The sequence below is a fragment of the Salmo salar genome, chromosome ssa09 (genome assembly GCF_905237065.1).
Source record: "Salmo salar chromosome ssa09, Ssal_v3.1, whole genome shotgun sequence".
Taxonomy (NCBI): domain Eukaryota; kingdom Metazoa; phylum Chordata; class Actinopteri; order Salmoniformes; family Salmonidae; genus Salmo; species Salmo salar.
In genome coordinates this window covers 96,028,837-96,043,466 of record NC_059450.1, presented here as the reverse complement: position 1 = coordinate 96,043,466, position 14,630 = coordinate 96,028,837, and the positions used below count along the sequence as shown (strand labels likewise).

Sequence of the window (14,630 nt, the reverse complement as noted above, 5' to 3'; positions counted from 1 at the left end):
TCGTTTTCTGGGCTATCTGTACTTCACTTTACTATTTATATTGTTGACAACTTTTACTTTTACTTCACTACATTCCTAAAGAAAATAATGTATTTTTTACTCCATACATTTTCCCTGACACCCAAAAGTACTTGTTACATTTTGAATGCTTAGCAGGACAGGAAAACGATCTTATTCACACACTTTTCAAGAGAACATCCCTGGTCATTCCTACACATGCTTCATTTGTAAATTATGTCTGTGTTGGAGTGTGCCCCTGGCTTTCCATAAATAAAAAAAACGAGAAAATGGTGCCGCCTGGTTTGCTTAATATAAGGATTTAGAAATTACTTATACTTTTGATGCTTAAGTATATTTTAGCAATTACATTTACTTTGAATACTTAAATATATTTAAAACCAAATACTTTTAGATTTTTTATCCATTTTACTGGGTTATCACTTTTACTTGAGCCATTTTCTATGAAGGTACCTTTACTTTTACTCAAGTATGACAATTGGATACTTTTTCCCCATGATGATTAACTATACAGTTCACCATGATGATTAACTATACAGTTACCATTGATTAACTATACAGTTCCCCATGATTAACTATTCAGTTCCCCATGACGATAACTATACAGTTCCCCATGATGATTAACTATACAGTTCCCCATGATTAACTATACAGTTCCCCATGATGATTAACTATACAGTTCCCCATGATGATTCACTATACAGTTCCACATGATGATTCACTATACAGTTCCCCATGATGATTCACTATACAGTTCCCCATGATGATTCACTATACAGTTCCCCATGATGATTAACTATACAATTCCCTATGATTAACTATACAGTTCCCCATGATGATTCACTATACAGTTCCACATGATGATTCACTATACAGTTCCCCATGATGATTCACTATACAGTTCCCCATGATGATTCACTATACAGTTCCCCATGATGATTAACTATACAATTCCCTATGATTAACTATACAGTTCCCCATGACTGACTATACAGTTCCCCATGATGATTAACTATACAGTTCACCATGATGATTAACTATACAGTTACCATTGATTAACTATACAGTTCCCCATGATTAACTATTCAGTTCCCCATGACGATAACTATACAGTTCCCCATGATGATTCACTATACAGTTCCCCATGATTAACTATACAGTTCCCCATGATGATTCACTATACAGTTCCCCATGATGATTCACTATACAGTTCCCCATGATGATTCACTATACAGTTCCCCATGATGATTAACTATACAGTTCACCATGATGATTAACTATACAGTTACCATTGATTAACTATACAGTTCCCCATGATTTACTATACAGTTCCCCATGACGACAACTATAGAGTTCCCCATGATGATTAACTATACAGTTCCCCATGATTAACTATACAGTTCCCCATGATGATTCACTATACAGTTCCACATGATGATTCACTATACAGTTCCCCATGATGATTCACTATACAGTTCCCCATGATGATTAACTATACAGTTCCCCATGATGATTAACTATACAGTTCCCCATGATGATTCACTATACAGTTCCCCATGATGATTAACTATACAGTTCCCCATGATGATTCACTACACAGTTCCCCATGATGATTAACTATACAGTTCCTAATGATGATTAACTATACAGTTCCCCATGATGATTAACTATACAGTTCCCAATGATGATTAACTATACAGTTCCCCATGATGATTAACTATACAGTTCCCAATGATGATTAACTATACAGTTCCTCATGATGATTAACTATACAGTTCCCCATGATTAACTATACAGTTCCTCATGATGATTAACTATACAGTTCCCCATGATGATTAACTATACAGTTCCCAATGATGATTAACTATACAGTTCCTCATGATGATTAACTATACAGTTCCCCATGATGATTTACTATACAGTTCCCCATGATGATTAACTATATAGTTCCCATGATGATTAACTATACAGTTCCCCATGATTAACTATACAGTTCCTCATGATGATTAACTATACAGTTCCCCATGATGATTCACTATACAGTTCCCCATGATTAACTTTTCAGTTCCTCATGATGATTAACTATACAGTTCCTCATGATGATTCAGTATACAGTTCCCCATGATTAACTATACAGTTCCTCATGATGATTAACTATACAGTTCCCCATGATGATTCACTATACAGTTCCCCATTATTACCTATACAGTTCCACATGATAAACTATACAGTTCCCCATGATTAACTATACAGTTCTCCATGATTAACTATACAGTTCCCCATGATTAACTATTCAGTTCCCCATGATGATTAACTATACAGTTCCCCATGATGATTCACTATACAGTTCCCCATTATTACCTATACAGTTCCCCATGATAAACTATACAGTTCCCCATGATTAACTATACAGTTCCCCATGATGATTAACTATACAGTTCCTCATGATGATTAACTACACAGTTCCCCATAATTAACTATACAGTTCCTCATGATGATTAACTATACAGTTCCCCATGATGATTCACTATACAGTTCCCCATGATTCACTATACAGTTCCCCATGATGATTCACTATACAATTCCCCATGATTCACTATACAGTTCCCCATGATGATTAACTATACAGTTCTCCATGATGATTCACTTTACAGTTCCCCATGATGATTAACTATACAGTTCCCCATGATGATTAACTATACAGTTCCTCATGATGATTAACTATACAGTTCCCCATGATGATTCACAATACAGTTCCCCATGATGATTCACTATACAGTTCCTCATGATGACTAACTATACAGTTCCCCATGATGATTCACTATACAGTTCCCCATGATTAACTATACAGTTCCCCATGATGATTAACTATACAGTTCCCCGTGATGATTAACTATACAGTTCCCAATGATGATTAACTATACAGTTCCTCATGATGATTAACTATACAGTTCCCCATGATGATTAACTATACAGTTCCCAATGATGATTAACTATACAGTTCCCCATGATGATTCACTATACAGTTCCCCATGATTAACTATACAGTTCCCCATGATTAACTATACAGTTCCCCATGATTAACTATACAGTTCCCCATGATGATTAACTATACAGTTCCCCATGATGATTAACTATACAGTTCCCCATGATGATTTACTATACAGTTCCCCATGATGATTCACTTTACAGTTCCTCATGATGATTAACTATACAGTTCCTCATGATGATTAACTATACAGTTCCCCATGATGATTAACTATATTGTTCCCCATGATGATTAACTATACAGTTCCTCATGATGATTCACTATACAGTTCCTCATGATGATTAACTATACAGTTCCCCATGATGATTAACTATATTGTTCCCCATGATGATTAACTATACAGTTCCTCATGATGATTCACTATACAGTTCCTCATGATGATTAACTATACAGTTCCCCATGATTAGCTATACAGTTCCCCATGATGATTCCCTATACAGTTCCCCATGATGATTAACTATACAGTTCACCATGATTAACTATACAGTTCTCCATGATGATTAACTATACAGTTCACCATGATTAACTATACAGTTCCCCATGATGATTAACTATACAGTTCACCATGATTAACTATACAGTTCTCCATGATGATTAACTATACAGTTCACCATGATTAACTATACAGTTCCCCATGATGATTAACTATACAGTTCACCATGATTAACTATACAGTTCCCCACGATTAACTATACAGTTCCCCATGATGATTAATTATACAGTTCCCCATGATGATTAACTATACAGTTCACCATGATTAACTATACAGTTCTCCATGATGATTAACTATACAGTTCACCATGATTAACTATACAGTTCTCCATGATGATTAACTATATAGTTCCCCATGATGATTAACTATACAGTTCCCCATGATTAACTGTACAGTTCCTCATGATGATTAACTATACAGTTCCTCATGATGATTAACTATACAGTTCCCCATGATGATTAACTATACAGTTCCCCATGATGATTAACTATACAGTTCCCCATGATGATTAACTATACAGTTCCCCATGATTAACTGTACAGTTCCTCATGATGATTAACTATACAGTTCCCCATGATGATTAACTATACAGTTCTCCATGATGATTAACTATATAGTTCCCCATGATGATTAACTATACTGTTCCCCATGATGATTAACTATACAGTTCCCCATGATTAACTGTACAGTTCCTCATGATGATTAACTATACAGTTCCTCATGATGATTAACTATACAGTTCCTCATGATGATTAACTATACAGTTCCCCATGATGATTAACTATACAGTTCCCCATGATGATTAACTATACAGTTCCCCATGATTAACTGTACAGTTCCTCATGATGATTAACTATACAGTTCCTCATGATGATTAACTATACAGTTCCTCATGATGATTAACTATGCAGTTCCCCATGATTAACTATACAGTAGCTACTAAATTAGCTGTGTAGTTACTAAACTCCAACTGGTACAGCTGCCCTTATAACTCACCTGGGGAGTAGTTCACTGGTACAGCTGTCTTTATAACTCACCTGGGGAGTAGTTCACTGGTACAGCTGTCTTTATAACTCACCTGGAGAGTAGTTCACTGGTACAGCTGTCTTTATAACTCACCTGGGGAGTAGTTCACTGGTACAGCTGCCTTTATAACTCACCTGGGGAGTAGTTCACTGGTACAGCTGCCTTTATAACTCACCTGGAGAGTAGTTCACTGGTACAGCTGTCTTTATAACTCACCTGGAGAGTAGTTCACTCACACAATCTACTCTACAGGACAAAGATACACAAACCACTAGAATATCTTAAAATTATTCAATGGACGTTATAGTCGTTATGCATGGTATCACAGACGACTTTGTGTTTTTGTGCAGATAAGGCTTCCAAAGCCGTTTGCTTTATTCCTGTGAGAATAAAAAAGTATATATTCAGTTTGACTCAACATGGTCTTCAGCTCAGTCAGCAGCAATAGAGACTTTAGTGCACTTTAATGTATTCATCCTGGGAGTTAAAGTGGTTACAGGAAGAACACCCATTACATCAGAGAGAGGAGAGAACACAGTAACAGGCAGACAGACAGGCTTTATAAAACAGACACAGAGAGAGGAGAGAACACAGTAACAGGCAGACAGACAGGCTTTATAAAACAGACAGAGAGAGAGGAGAGGACACAGTAACAGGCAGACAGACAGGCTTTATAAAACAGACAGAGAGAGAGGAGAGAACACAGTAACAGGCAGACAGACAGGCTTTATAAAACAGACAGAGAGAGAGGAGAGAACACAGTAACAGGCAGACAGACAGGCTTTATAAAACAGACAGAGAGAGAGGAGAGAACACAGTAACAGGCAGACAGACATGCCTTATAAAACAGAAAGAGAGAGAGGAGAGAACACAGTAACAGGCAGACAGACAGGCTTTATAAAACAGAAAGAGAGAGAGAAAGAGAGAATACAGGCAGACAGACAAGCCTTATAGAACAGTAAGAGAGAGAAAAGAGAAGGACAAATACATGAATATCAATTATCCACACTAGAGGATCAAAATATGACAGTTCTTATGAAAATAGTTTTTTTCAATTGTTCTCCAGAAACATAGTAATATCTCAGATTGTGATATTAAACTCCCACTCCCATATATCTTTTTTATGCTTTATCCGTTTGCTAGTTCATCTCTGGCATATAATTTTTTTTCGTAAAGTAACCTATAAAAGGATCATGTTCAAATACATACTTAGGAGTTTGTGGGTGTGTTATCTTGTGTTGTTGTGTACAATTTTTAGCCCATTTTATATTCCAGGTAATTTCTGGGGTGATATCTTGTTCTGCTTGTGTTGTTGCAGGGAAGTAAACAGGTGTTGCTATTGAAAGGTGAGCACTAAAGGCCAATCAGAGATGAAGAGGATCTGTTTCCCTTTATCCTCTATGAAGTTTGGTTGTCCCTAAACCGGGAAGGTTGCTGCTAACGTGCGCTAATGTGACTAGAATGACGTTGTGTACAACAGTCAACTTTCTGGGATATAGACATGTCTTATAAATGCTTGTTAATCTCACTGCAGTGTCCAATTAACAGTAGCTATTACAGTGAAAAAAATACCATGCTATTGTTTGAGGAGAGTGCACAACAACAAAACATTTTTATCACGGCAACTAGTTTGATACATTCACCTCTGAAGGTAAATAATGTACTTACATTCAGTAATCTTGGGGTGGCAGGTAGCCTAGTGGTTAGAGCTTTGGTCTAGTAATCGAAAGGTTGCAAGATTGAATCCCTGAGCTGTCAAGGTAAAAGTCTCTCTTTCTGCCCCTGAACAAGGCAGTTAAGCCACTGTTCCTAGGCCGTCGTTGAAAATAAGAATTTGTTCTTAACTGACCTGCCTAGGTAAATAAAATTACAAAAAAGAAGACATTTTTTTCTGATTTGACATTCTGAGGGTCCCAGAGATAAAATGTAACATGTTTTTTTTTTAATCAATTTTTATGTTCAAATGTAGGAACTGGGTTCTACAGTTTGACCCCACTGCTGTCTCTGGCTCAACACCCACCCCGCCCTGCCATCTAGAGGTGTGATAGTTAGTGTATAAGCTAATTATCCATCATGTACGACATTCCTGGGAGTGTGTAAACTTAATTTTTTTTATTACCATAGCATTTTTGTATGTTCTCTATAGTTATGTACTTGAAAATGTATCGATTGACCAATTCGGCACATTTGGGCAAACTCCTGGCAAACTTGATTCAAAATATTGCGCAGTAATGTAATTCTTTACTGGACCAGTCTGGAACTTTGCACACACAGTGCTGCCATCTGATGGCCAACATCTAAATTACACCTAGACTCCTATCTGAAAGTATGGCCTTTCTCTTGCATTTCCAAGATGTTTGTATTATCTTTTACCCGATCTAATGTGTTATATTCTCCTACTTTAATTTCACATTTCCACAAACTTCAAAGTGTTTCCTTTCAAATGGTATCAAGAACATGCATATCTTGCATCAGGTCCTGAGCTACAGGCAGTTAGATTTGGGTATGTCATTTTAAGTGAAAATTGAAAAAAAGGGTACGATCCTTAAGAGGATTTTATCCTCTTTATGGCAAACTCAGGAGATGAGCCCTTCACAGACACTGATCCCAAAACAAGGCTTTCTATGCCTGGAGATCAGAGGTATTCAAACTTTTTCAGCAGGGAACCCATTTTTTTTGGCCTGAACTTCTAATAGTGTTACCAATATTAATGGTGTTACAAAAATGAATAGAGGGTTACCAATATTAATAGCTTTACCAATATTAATAGTCTGTTACCATTATTAATAGACGGTTGCTAATAATAACAGTATTACCAATATTAATAGAGTTTTACCAATACTAATAGACAGTTAACAATATTAATAGTGTTACCAAAATAAAGTGTTACCAAAATTAATAGTGTTACCAATATTAATAGAGTTTTACCAATATTAATAGAGTTTTACCAACATTAATAGTGTTACCAACATTAATAGTGTTACCAATATTAATAGAGTTACCAATATTCATAGAGTTACCAACATTAATAGTGTTACCAATATTAATAGTGTTACCAATATTAATATAGTGTTACCAATATTAATAGACTGTTACCAATATTAATAGTGTTACCAGCATTACTAGCGTTACCAATATTAATAGAGTGCGACCAGTATTAATAGTGTTACCAGTATCAATAGTGTTACCAATATTAATAGAGTGTTACCAATATTAATAGACTGTTACCAATATTAATAGTGTTACCAGCATTACTAGTGTTACCAATATCAATAGTGTTACCAATATTAATAGAGTGCGACCAGTATCAATAGTGTTACCAATATTAATAGAGTTTTACCAATATGAATAGGGTTACCAATATTAATAGAGTTTTACCAATATTAATAGGGTTACCAATATTAATAGTGTTATGAATATTAATAGAGCCACCAATTTTAATAGAATGTTACCAATATTAATAGTGTTACCAATATTTATAGAGTTACCAATATCAATAGAGTGTTACCAATATTAATAATGTTACCAATATTAATAGTGTTACCAATATTAATAGAGTTTTACCAATATTAATAGAGTGTTACCAATGTTAATAGAGTTACCAATATTAATAGTCTTACCAAGATTAATAGAGTTTTACCAATATTAATAGTGTTACCAATTTTAATAGAGTTACCAATGTCAATAGAGTTTTACCAATATTAACAGTGTTACCAATATTAATAGAGTTTTACCAATATTAATAGAGTGTTAGCAATATGAATAGTTACCAATATGAATAGTGTTAGCAATATTAATAGAGTGTTACCAATATTAAGAGTTACCAATATTAATAGAGTTTTACCAATATTAATAGAGTTTTACCAATATTAATAGAGTGTTACCAATATTAATAGAGTTTTACCAATATTAATAGAGTGTTACCAATATTAATAGAGTTACCAATATTAATAGAGTTACCAATATTAATACAGTTACAGAGTCTCCCACATGCCTTTTGGCTAACACCAAACGTGTTTGCTTATTTATTTCTTTAAGCAATGGCTTTTTTCAGGCCACTCTTCCGTAAAGCCCAGCTCTGTGGAGTGTACGGCTTAAAGTGGTCCTAAGGACAGATACTTCAATCTCCGCTGTGGAGCATTGCTGCTCCTTCAGGTTTATCATTGGTCTCTTTGTTGGCCCTCTGATTAATGCCCTCCTTGCCTGGGCCATGAATTTTGGTGGGCGGCCCTCTCTTGGCAGGTTTGTTGTGGTGCCATATTCTTTCAAATGTTTTATAATGGATTTAATGGTGCTTCGTGGGATGTTCAAAGTTTCTGATGTTTTTTTATAACCCAACCCTGATCTGTAGTTCTCAACAACTTTGTCCCTGACCTGTTTGGAGAGCTCGTTGGTCTTCATTATGTTGCTTGCTTGGTGGTGCCCCTTGCTTAGTGGTGTTGCAGATTCTGGGGCCTTTCAGAACAGGTGCATATATATACTGAGATCATGTGACAGGTCATGTGACACTAAGATTTCACACAGGTGGACTTTATTTAACTAATTATGTGACTTCTGAAGGTAATTGGTTGCACCAGATCTTATTTAGGGGTTTCATAGCAAAAGGGGTGAATACATATGCACACACCACTTTTCTGTTTCTGAATTTTTTTGAATTTTATGAGACAAGTTTATTTTTTCATTTCACTTCACCAATTTGGACTATTTCGTGTATGTCCATTACATGAAATCCAAATAAAAATCCATTTCAATTACAGATTGTAATGCACCAAAATAATAAAAACGCCAAGTGGGATGAATACTTTTGCAAGGCACTGTACATGTACAAATTACCTCAATTACCACTACTAACCTGTACCCCCGCATATTGACTCAGTACCGGTGCCCCCTCTACATAGGGCTTGTAAGTAAGCATTTCATGGTAAGGTCTACACCTGTTATATTCGGCACATGTGACAAATAACATTTGATTTGAGACAAATGGTTAAATCACTAGCCTACATCATCTCCTCCTATGAAAATGTATTGATTACTCTGTATCTGTTTTCAATTATTATTTAATTGGAATACCGGTAGCTACTTGTTGGTATGATTCATTGGTACAGCACTTATTCGATCAGTGAAACATTGTAGGATGAGTTGTATTGGAATTAAACATAAATATAAAATTACATGTAGTGTAAATGTAAATATTTGATATTTTTTATATGAAACATCATCAGCAAAAACATATTTAAAAGCAAATTTTCTATCAGGCTGCATGCTGTTTAATGTAGTGAACTACAGTGCCTTCGGAAATTATCCAAATCCCTTGATTTTTTCCCACATTTTGTTAGGTTACAGCCTTATTCTAAAATGGATTAAATTGTTTTTTTCCCCTCATCAATCTACACACAATACCCCATAATGATAAAGCAAAAACAGGTTTATAGAAATATTTCCTAATTTACCCTTTACTCAGTACTTTGTTGAACCACCGTTGGCAGCGATTACAGCCTCGAGTCTTCTTGGGTAGGACGCTACAAGCTTGACACACCTGTATTTGGAGAGTTTCTCCCATTCTTCTCTGCAGGACCTCTCAAGGTCTGTCAGGTTGGATGGGGAGCGTTGCTGCACAGCTACTATTTTCAGGTCTCTCCAGAGATGTTAGATCGGGTTCAAGTCCGGGCTCTGGCTGGGCCACTCAAGGACATTCAGAGACTTGTCCCGAAGCCACTCCTGCATTGTCTTGGCTGTGTGCTTAGGGTCATTGTCCTGTTGGAAAGTGAACTTTCGTCCCAGTATGAGGTCCTGAGTGCTCTGGTGCAGGTTTTCATCAAGGATCTCTCTCTACTTTGCCTCAATCCTGACTAGTCTCAGTCCCTGCCGCTGAAAACATTCCCACTGCACGATGCTGCTACCTTCATGCTTCACTGTAGGGATGGTGCCAGGTTTCCTCCAGACATGACCTTGGCATTCAGACCAAAGAGTTAAATCTTTAGTTTCATCAGATCAGAGAATCTTGTTTCTCATGGTCTGAGATTCTTTAGGTACCTTTTGGCAAACTCCAAGCGGGCTGTCATTTGCCTTTTACTGTGGAGTGGCTTCCGTCTGGCCACTCTGCCATTAATGTCTGATTGGTGGAGTGCTCGGACATTCACTATTAACTGTTGGACCTTAAATAGACAGGTTTGTGCCTTTTTAAATCATGTCCAATCAATTGAATGTACCACAGGTGGACTCCAATGAAGTTATAGAAACATCTCAAGGATGATCAATGGAAACAGGATGCAGCTGAGCTCAATTTCAAAGCTCTGTCTATATCATTATGGGGTATTGTGTGTAGCTTGTTCACGATCTTTATTTATTTAATCCATTTTAGAATAAGGCTGTAACCTAATAAAATGTGGAAAAAGTCAAGGGGTCTGAATACTTTCTGAAGGCACTGTATATCTAGTATGGAAAAGTCTTTGTGGTGATGATGGTGGGCAGGCAGTGGTCTAAGTGAACTATATCTAGTATGGTCAAGTCTTTGGGTAGGCAATGCTGTAGAACTCTTGAACTGCTCGTTCAACGAACTGGTTATTATGTTAATAATATGGACTCAAACAGAATGGGTCAAGCATGATCAAAAACACAGCAGAATCATTTTTCTCCCGCTGCTTTATGCTATTCTTCCAACATGATCAAATGGTCCCTTGTGGCTCAGTTCGTTGAGGCTGGCGCTTGCAACACCAAGGTTGTGGGTTTGATTCCCGAGGGGGACCAGTATGGAAAAAGTTATAAAAAAATGCATCCATTACTGTAAAATTCTTGGATGAGAGTGTCTGCTAAATTATGTAAATACCCTGTTACTCTGTGCTATTCTACCATGAGGATCAAATACCCTGTTACTCTGTGTTATTCTACCATGTGGATCAAATACCCTGTTACTCGGTGTTATTCTACCATGAGGATCAAATACCCTGTTACTCTGTGCTATTCTCAATCATCTCTAATGAAATTCCATTGAGCTCCTTCAGTGGCCCATGATAAGGGGCCGTTAGTGAACTCAAAAATTAAATGACCTTCCAAGTTGACGGTACAGATCAGATAACATAGATATGATGTACTTTAAAAAAATATATCTTGTAATATCAAGTCAATAACATCTATCCCAGGATGGAGAGATAAACAGATGATTGGAGATGTATTCTGATGTATTTTAATGCACAGTGGTATCTGTCTATTATAAACATTTATTTTACCTTTATTTAACTAGGCAAGTCAGTTAAGAACAAATTCTTATTTTCAGTGATGGCCTAGGAACAGTGGGTTAACTGCCATATTCAGGGGCAGAACAATAGATTTTTACCTTGTCAGCTAGGGAATTTGATCTTGCGACCTTCCGGTTACTAGTCTAACGCTCTAACCACTAGGCTACCTGCCTCTAACCGCTAGGCTACCTGCCTCTAACCGCTAGGCTACCTGCCTCTAACCGCTAGGCTACCTGCCTCTAACCGCTAGGCTACCTGCCTCTAACCGCTCGGCTACCTGCCTCTAACCACTCGGCTACCTGCCTCTAACCGCTAGGCCACCTGCCTCTAACCGCTAGGCTACCTGCCTCTAACCACTAGGCTACCAGCCTCTAACCGCTAGGCTACCTGCCGCTCCATCATCGGTTTCACACGCATCAAAAGCTAACCGAATGTACGTAGTATTTGATAAAGATATTCACATTGATTCCCTCTGACATCTGGGTGGTGATCCAATTACCTTTCACATCATAAATTGGTTGACGTGTAATTTCGGACAACTCATAAATCTACCAAATCAGAATCTGGATGTCAAAAAACATGAATTCCAGTCTCTTGCCACCAGCACATTTAAGTCATAGTCATTAGTCAAACTTGGTTTCTCTCAATAAACCCACCCCCAACCAATATATCACAGTGTACCATTGGATTTCTCCTTGGACGACTTGGATTTCTCCACATCACTGACATCCAAACGATCCTCTCATTGCCGCTTTAACAAACAATGTCTCAACCTGCTTTCTCTGAAAATATACGACATAACCCCCAAAAAATCGAAAACCCTGACCCCTTTTCCTTATAACATTCTAACAAGAGGTTTGAGTCAGCAGCTGTTCCCATGAATGATATCTCAATTCCACCCTCAATCGCCTTGGAAGAGAAATACCACCACCATCTCCCTGTCAATGGCAGTAACTCAGTTGTTTTTCATGATGGCTTATAGGCTCTCAGTTGGTGGTTGACACCCAGTCTGATGTTAAGATCCCATTAAACATAGGGAATAAGCAAGCAGTAGGAGGATGTATTACCTAGTAAGAAAGGAATTGTTAAAGAATTTGCAAGATACAACAAAATAAAAATCTAACAACCCCCTTTTCCAATTAAAATGTTATGTTTATATCCTTTAAATGTGTTGCTAGGGACCTATCCAAACAGGTATATGTAGGAGCTGCTTTTATTGTGGGTCTAATACATTAAATGTGTTGCTATGGACCTATCCCAACAGGTATCCCTGTAGGAACAGTCTTATTGTGCATATTTTGCCAACTAGGGGAAGTGGTTTGCTAACAACTGCTAATTTTCCACTTAAATATATATTTCCCCTTTCCTGAAGTCCCCCAGTCCTTGGCAGAGTGATCATATAGGTAATCTATGGATGTGGAATGCCAAATCTCACTGAGGAATTGAATGTAATTTTCACTACCAAAGGCAAAACCTATATTTCTACATGCAATACATTTTCAGCATATTTTATAGTACACACACATATGACATATCAGCAAGCACTACGAACACTCACACCCCTGTAAATATGAACGGTTGAATGGGCTGTGAAACCACACATTCTAAAGGGTGGCAGATAACCTAGAAGTTTAGAGCGTTGGGCCCTTAATTGGAAGTTTGCTGGTTTGAGTCCCTGAGTCAACTAGATAAAAAAAAAAAAAACTGCCGGTGTGCCCTTGAGCAAGGCTCTTAACCCTAGTTGCTCTGGATAAGAGTATCTGCTAAATGAGTATGTAAATGTAAATAAATGTCTGATTGTATGCCTCTTCATTTAAACCGAACTGACGTACTATAAATCAATATCTTACCGGCTATATCCTACATTATGTATCAAGGCTGGGGAGACATTACGCTGACAAGATGACTTTACTGATACGCTTTGCAACACACAGTGTTGTCTCAAATAGCACCCTATTCCATATACAGTGCACTTCCATTGACCAGAGAACAGGGTGCCATTTGGGACGCTATGGTACCTGGTCAAAGGTAGTGCTCTATAGGAAACAGGGTGCAATTTGGGATGCAGTCAGGGGGGTTCATAATAGCAGGGAGGGAGAGATACAGTATATTGATACAGTATATTGATACAGTGTATTGATAACAGTATATTGATACAGTATATTGAAACAGTATATTGGTACAGTATATTGATACAGTATATTGGTACAGTATATTGATACACTATATTGGTACCGTATGTTGATACAGTATATTGATAACAGTAAATTGATACAGTGAATTAATATAGTATATTGATACAGTATATTGATACAGTATATTGATACAGTATATTGAAACAGTATACTAATATACTATATTGATACAGTATATTGATTCATTATATTGATACAGTATATTGATACAGTATATTAATATACTATATTGGTACAGTATATTGATACAGTATATTGGTACAGTATATTGATACAGTATATTGGTACAGTATATTGATACAGTATATTGGTACAGTATATTGGTACAGTATATTGATACAGTATATTGGTACAGTATATTGATACAGTATATTGATACAGCATATTGGTACAGTATATTGGTACAGTATATTGATACAGTATATTAATATACTATATTGATACAGTATATTGATACAGTATATTGGTACAGTATATTGATACAGTATATTGATACAGTATACTGGGGCAATAATCCTTCTCCATTAATAGCTGATGCCCCTGGTAGATACAGACACAAAGAGACCTGATACCTCTGGTAGATACAAACACAAAGAGATCAGATACCTCTGGTA

At 36.8% G+C, this 14,630-nt stretch overlaps 1 protein-coding gene across 4 annotated transcripts in view; it reads left to right on the top strand.

Annotated features, from left to right (window-relative positions):
• The window catches only part of LOC106612275 (kelch-like protein 4), a 63,603-nt gene that overhangs the window by 22,769 nt on the left and 26,204 nt on the right, over positions 1-14,630 (top strand). The window lies entirely within an intron of this gene.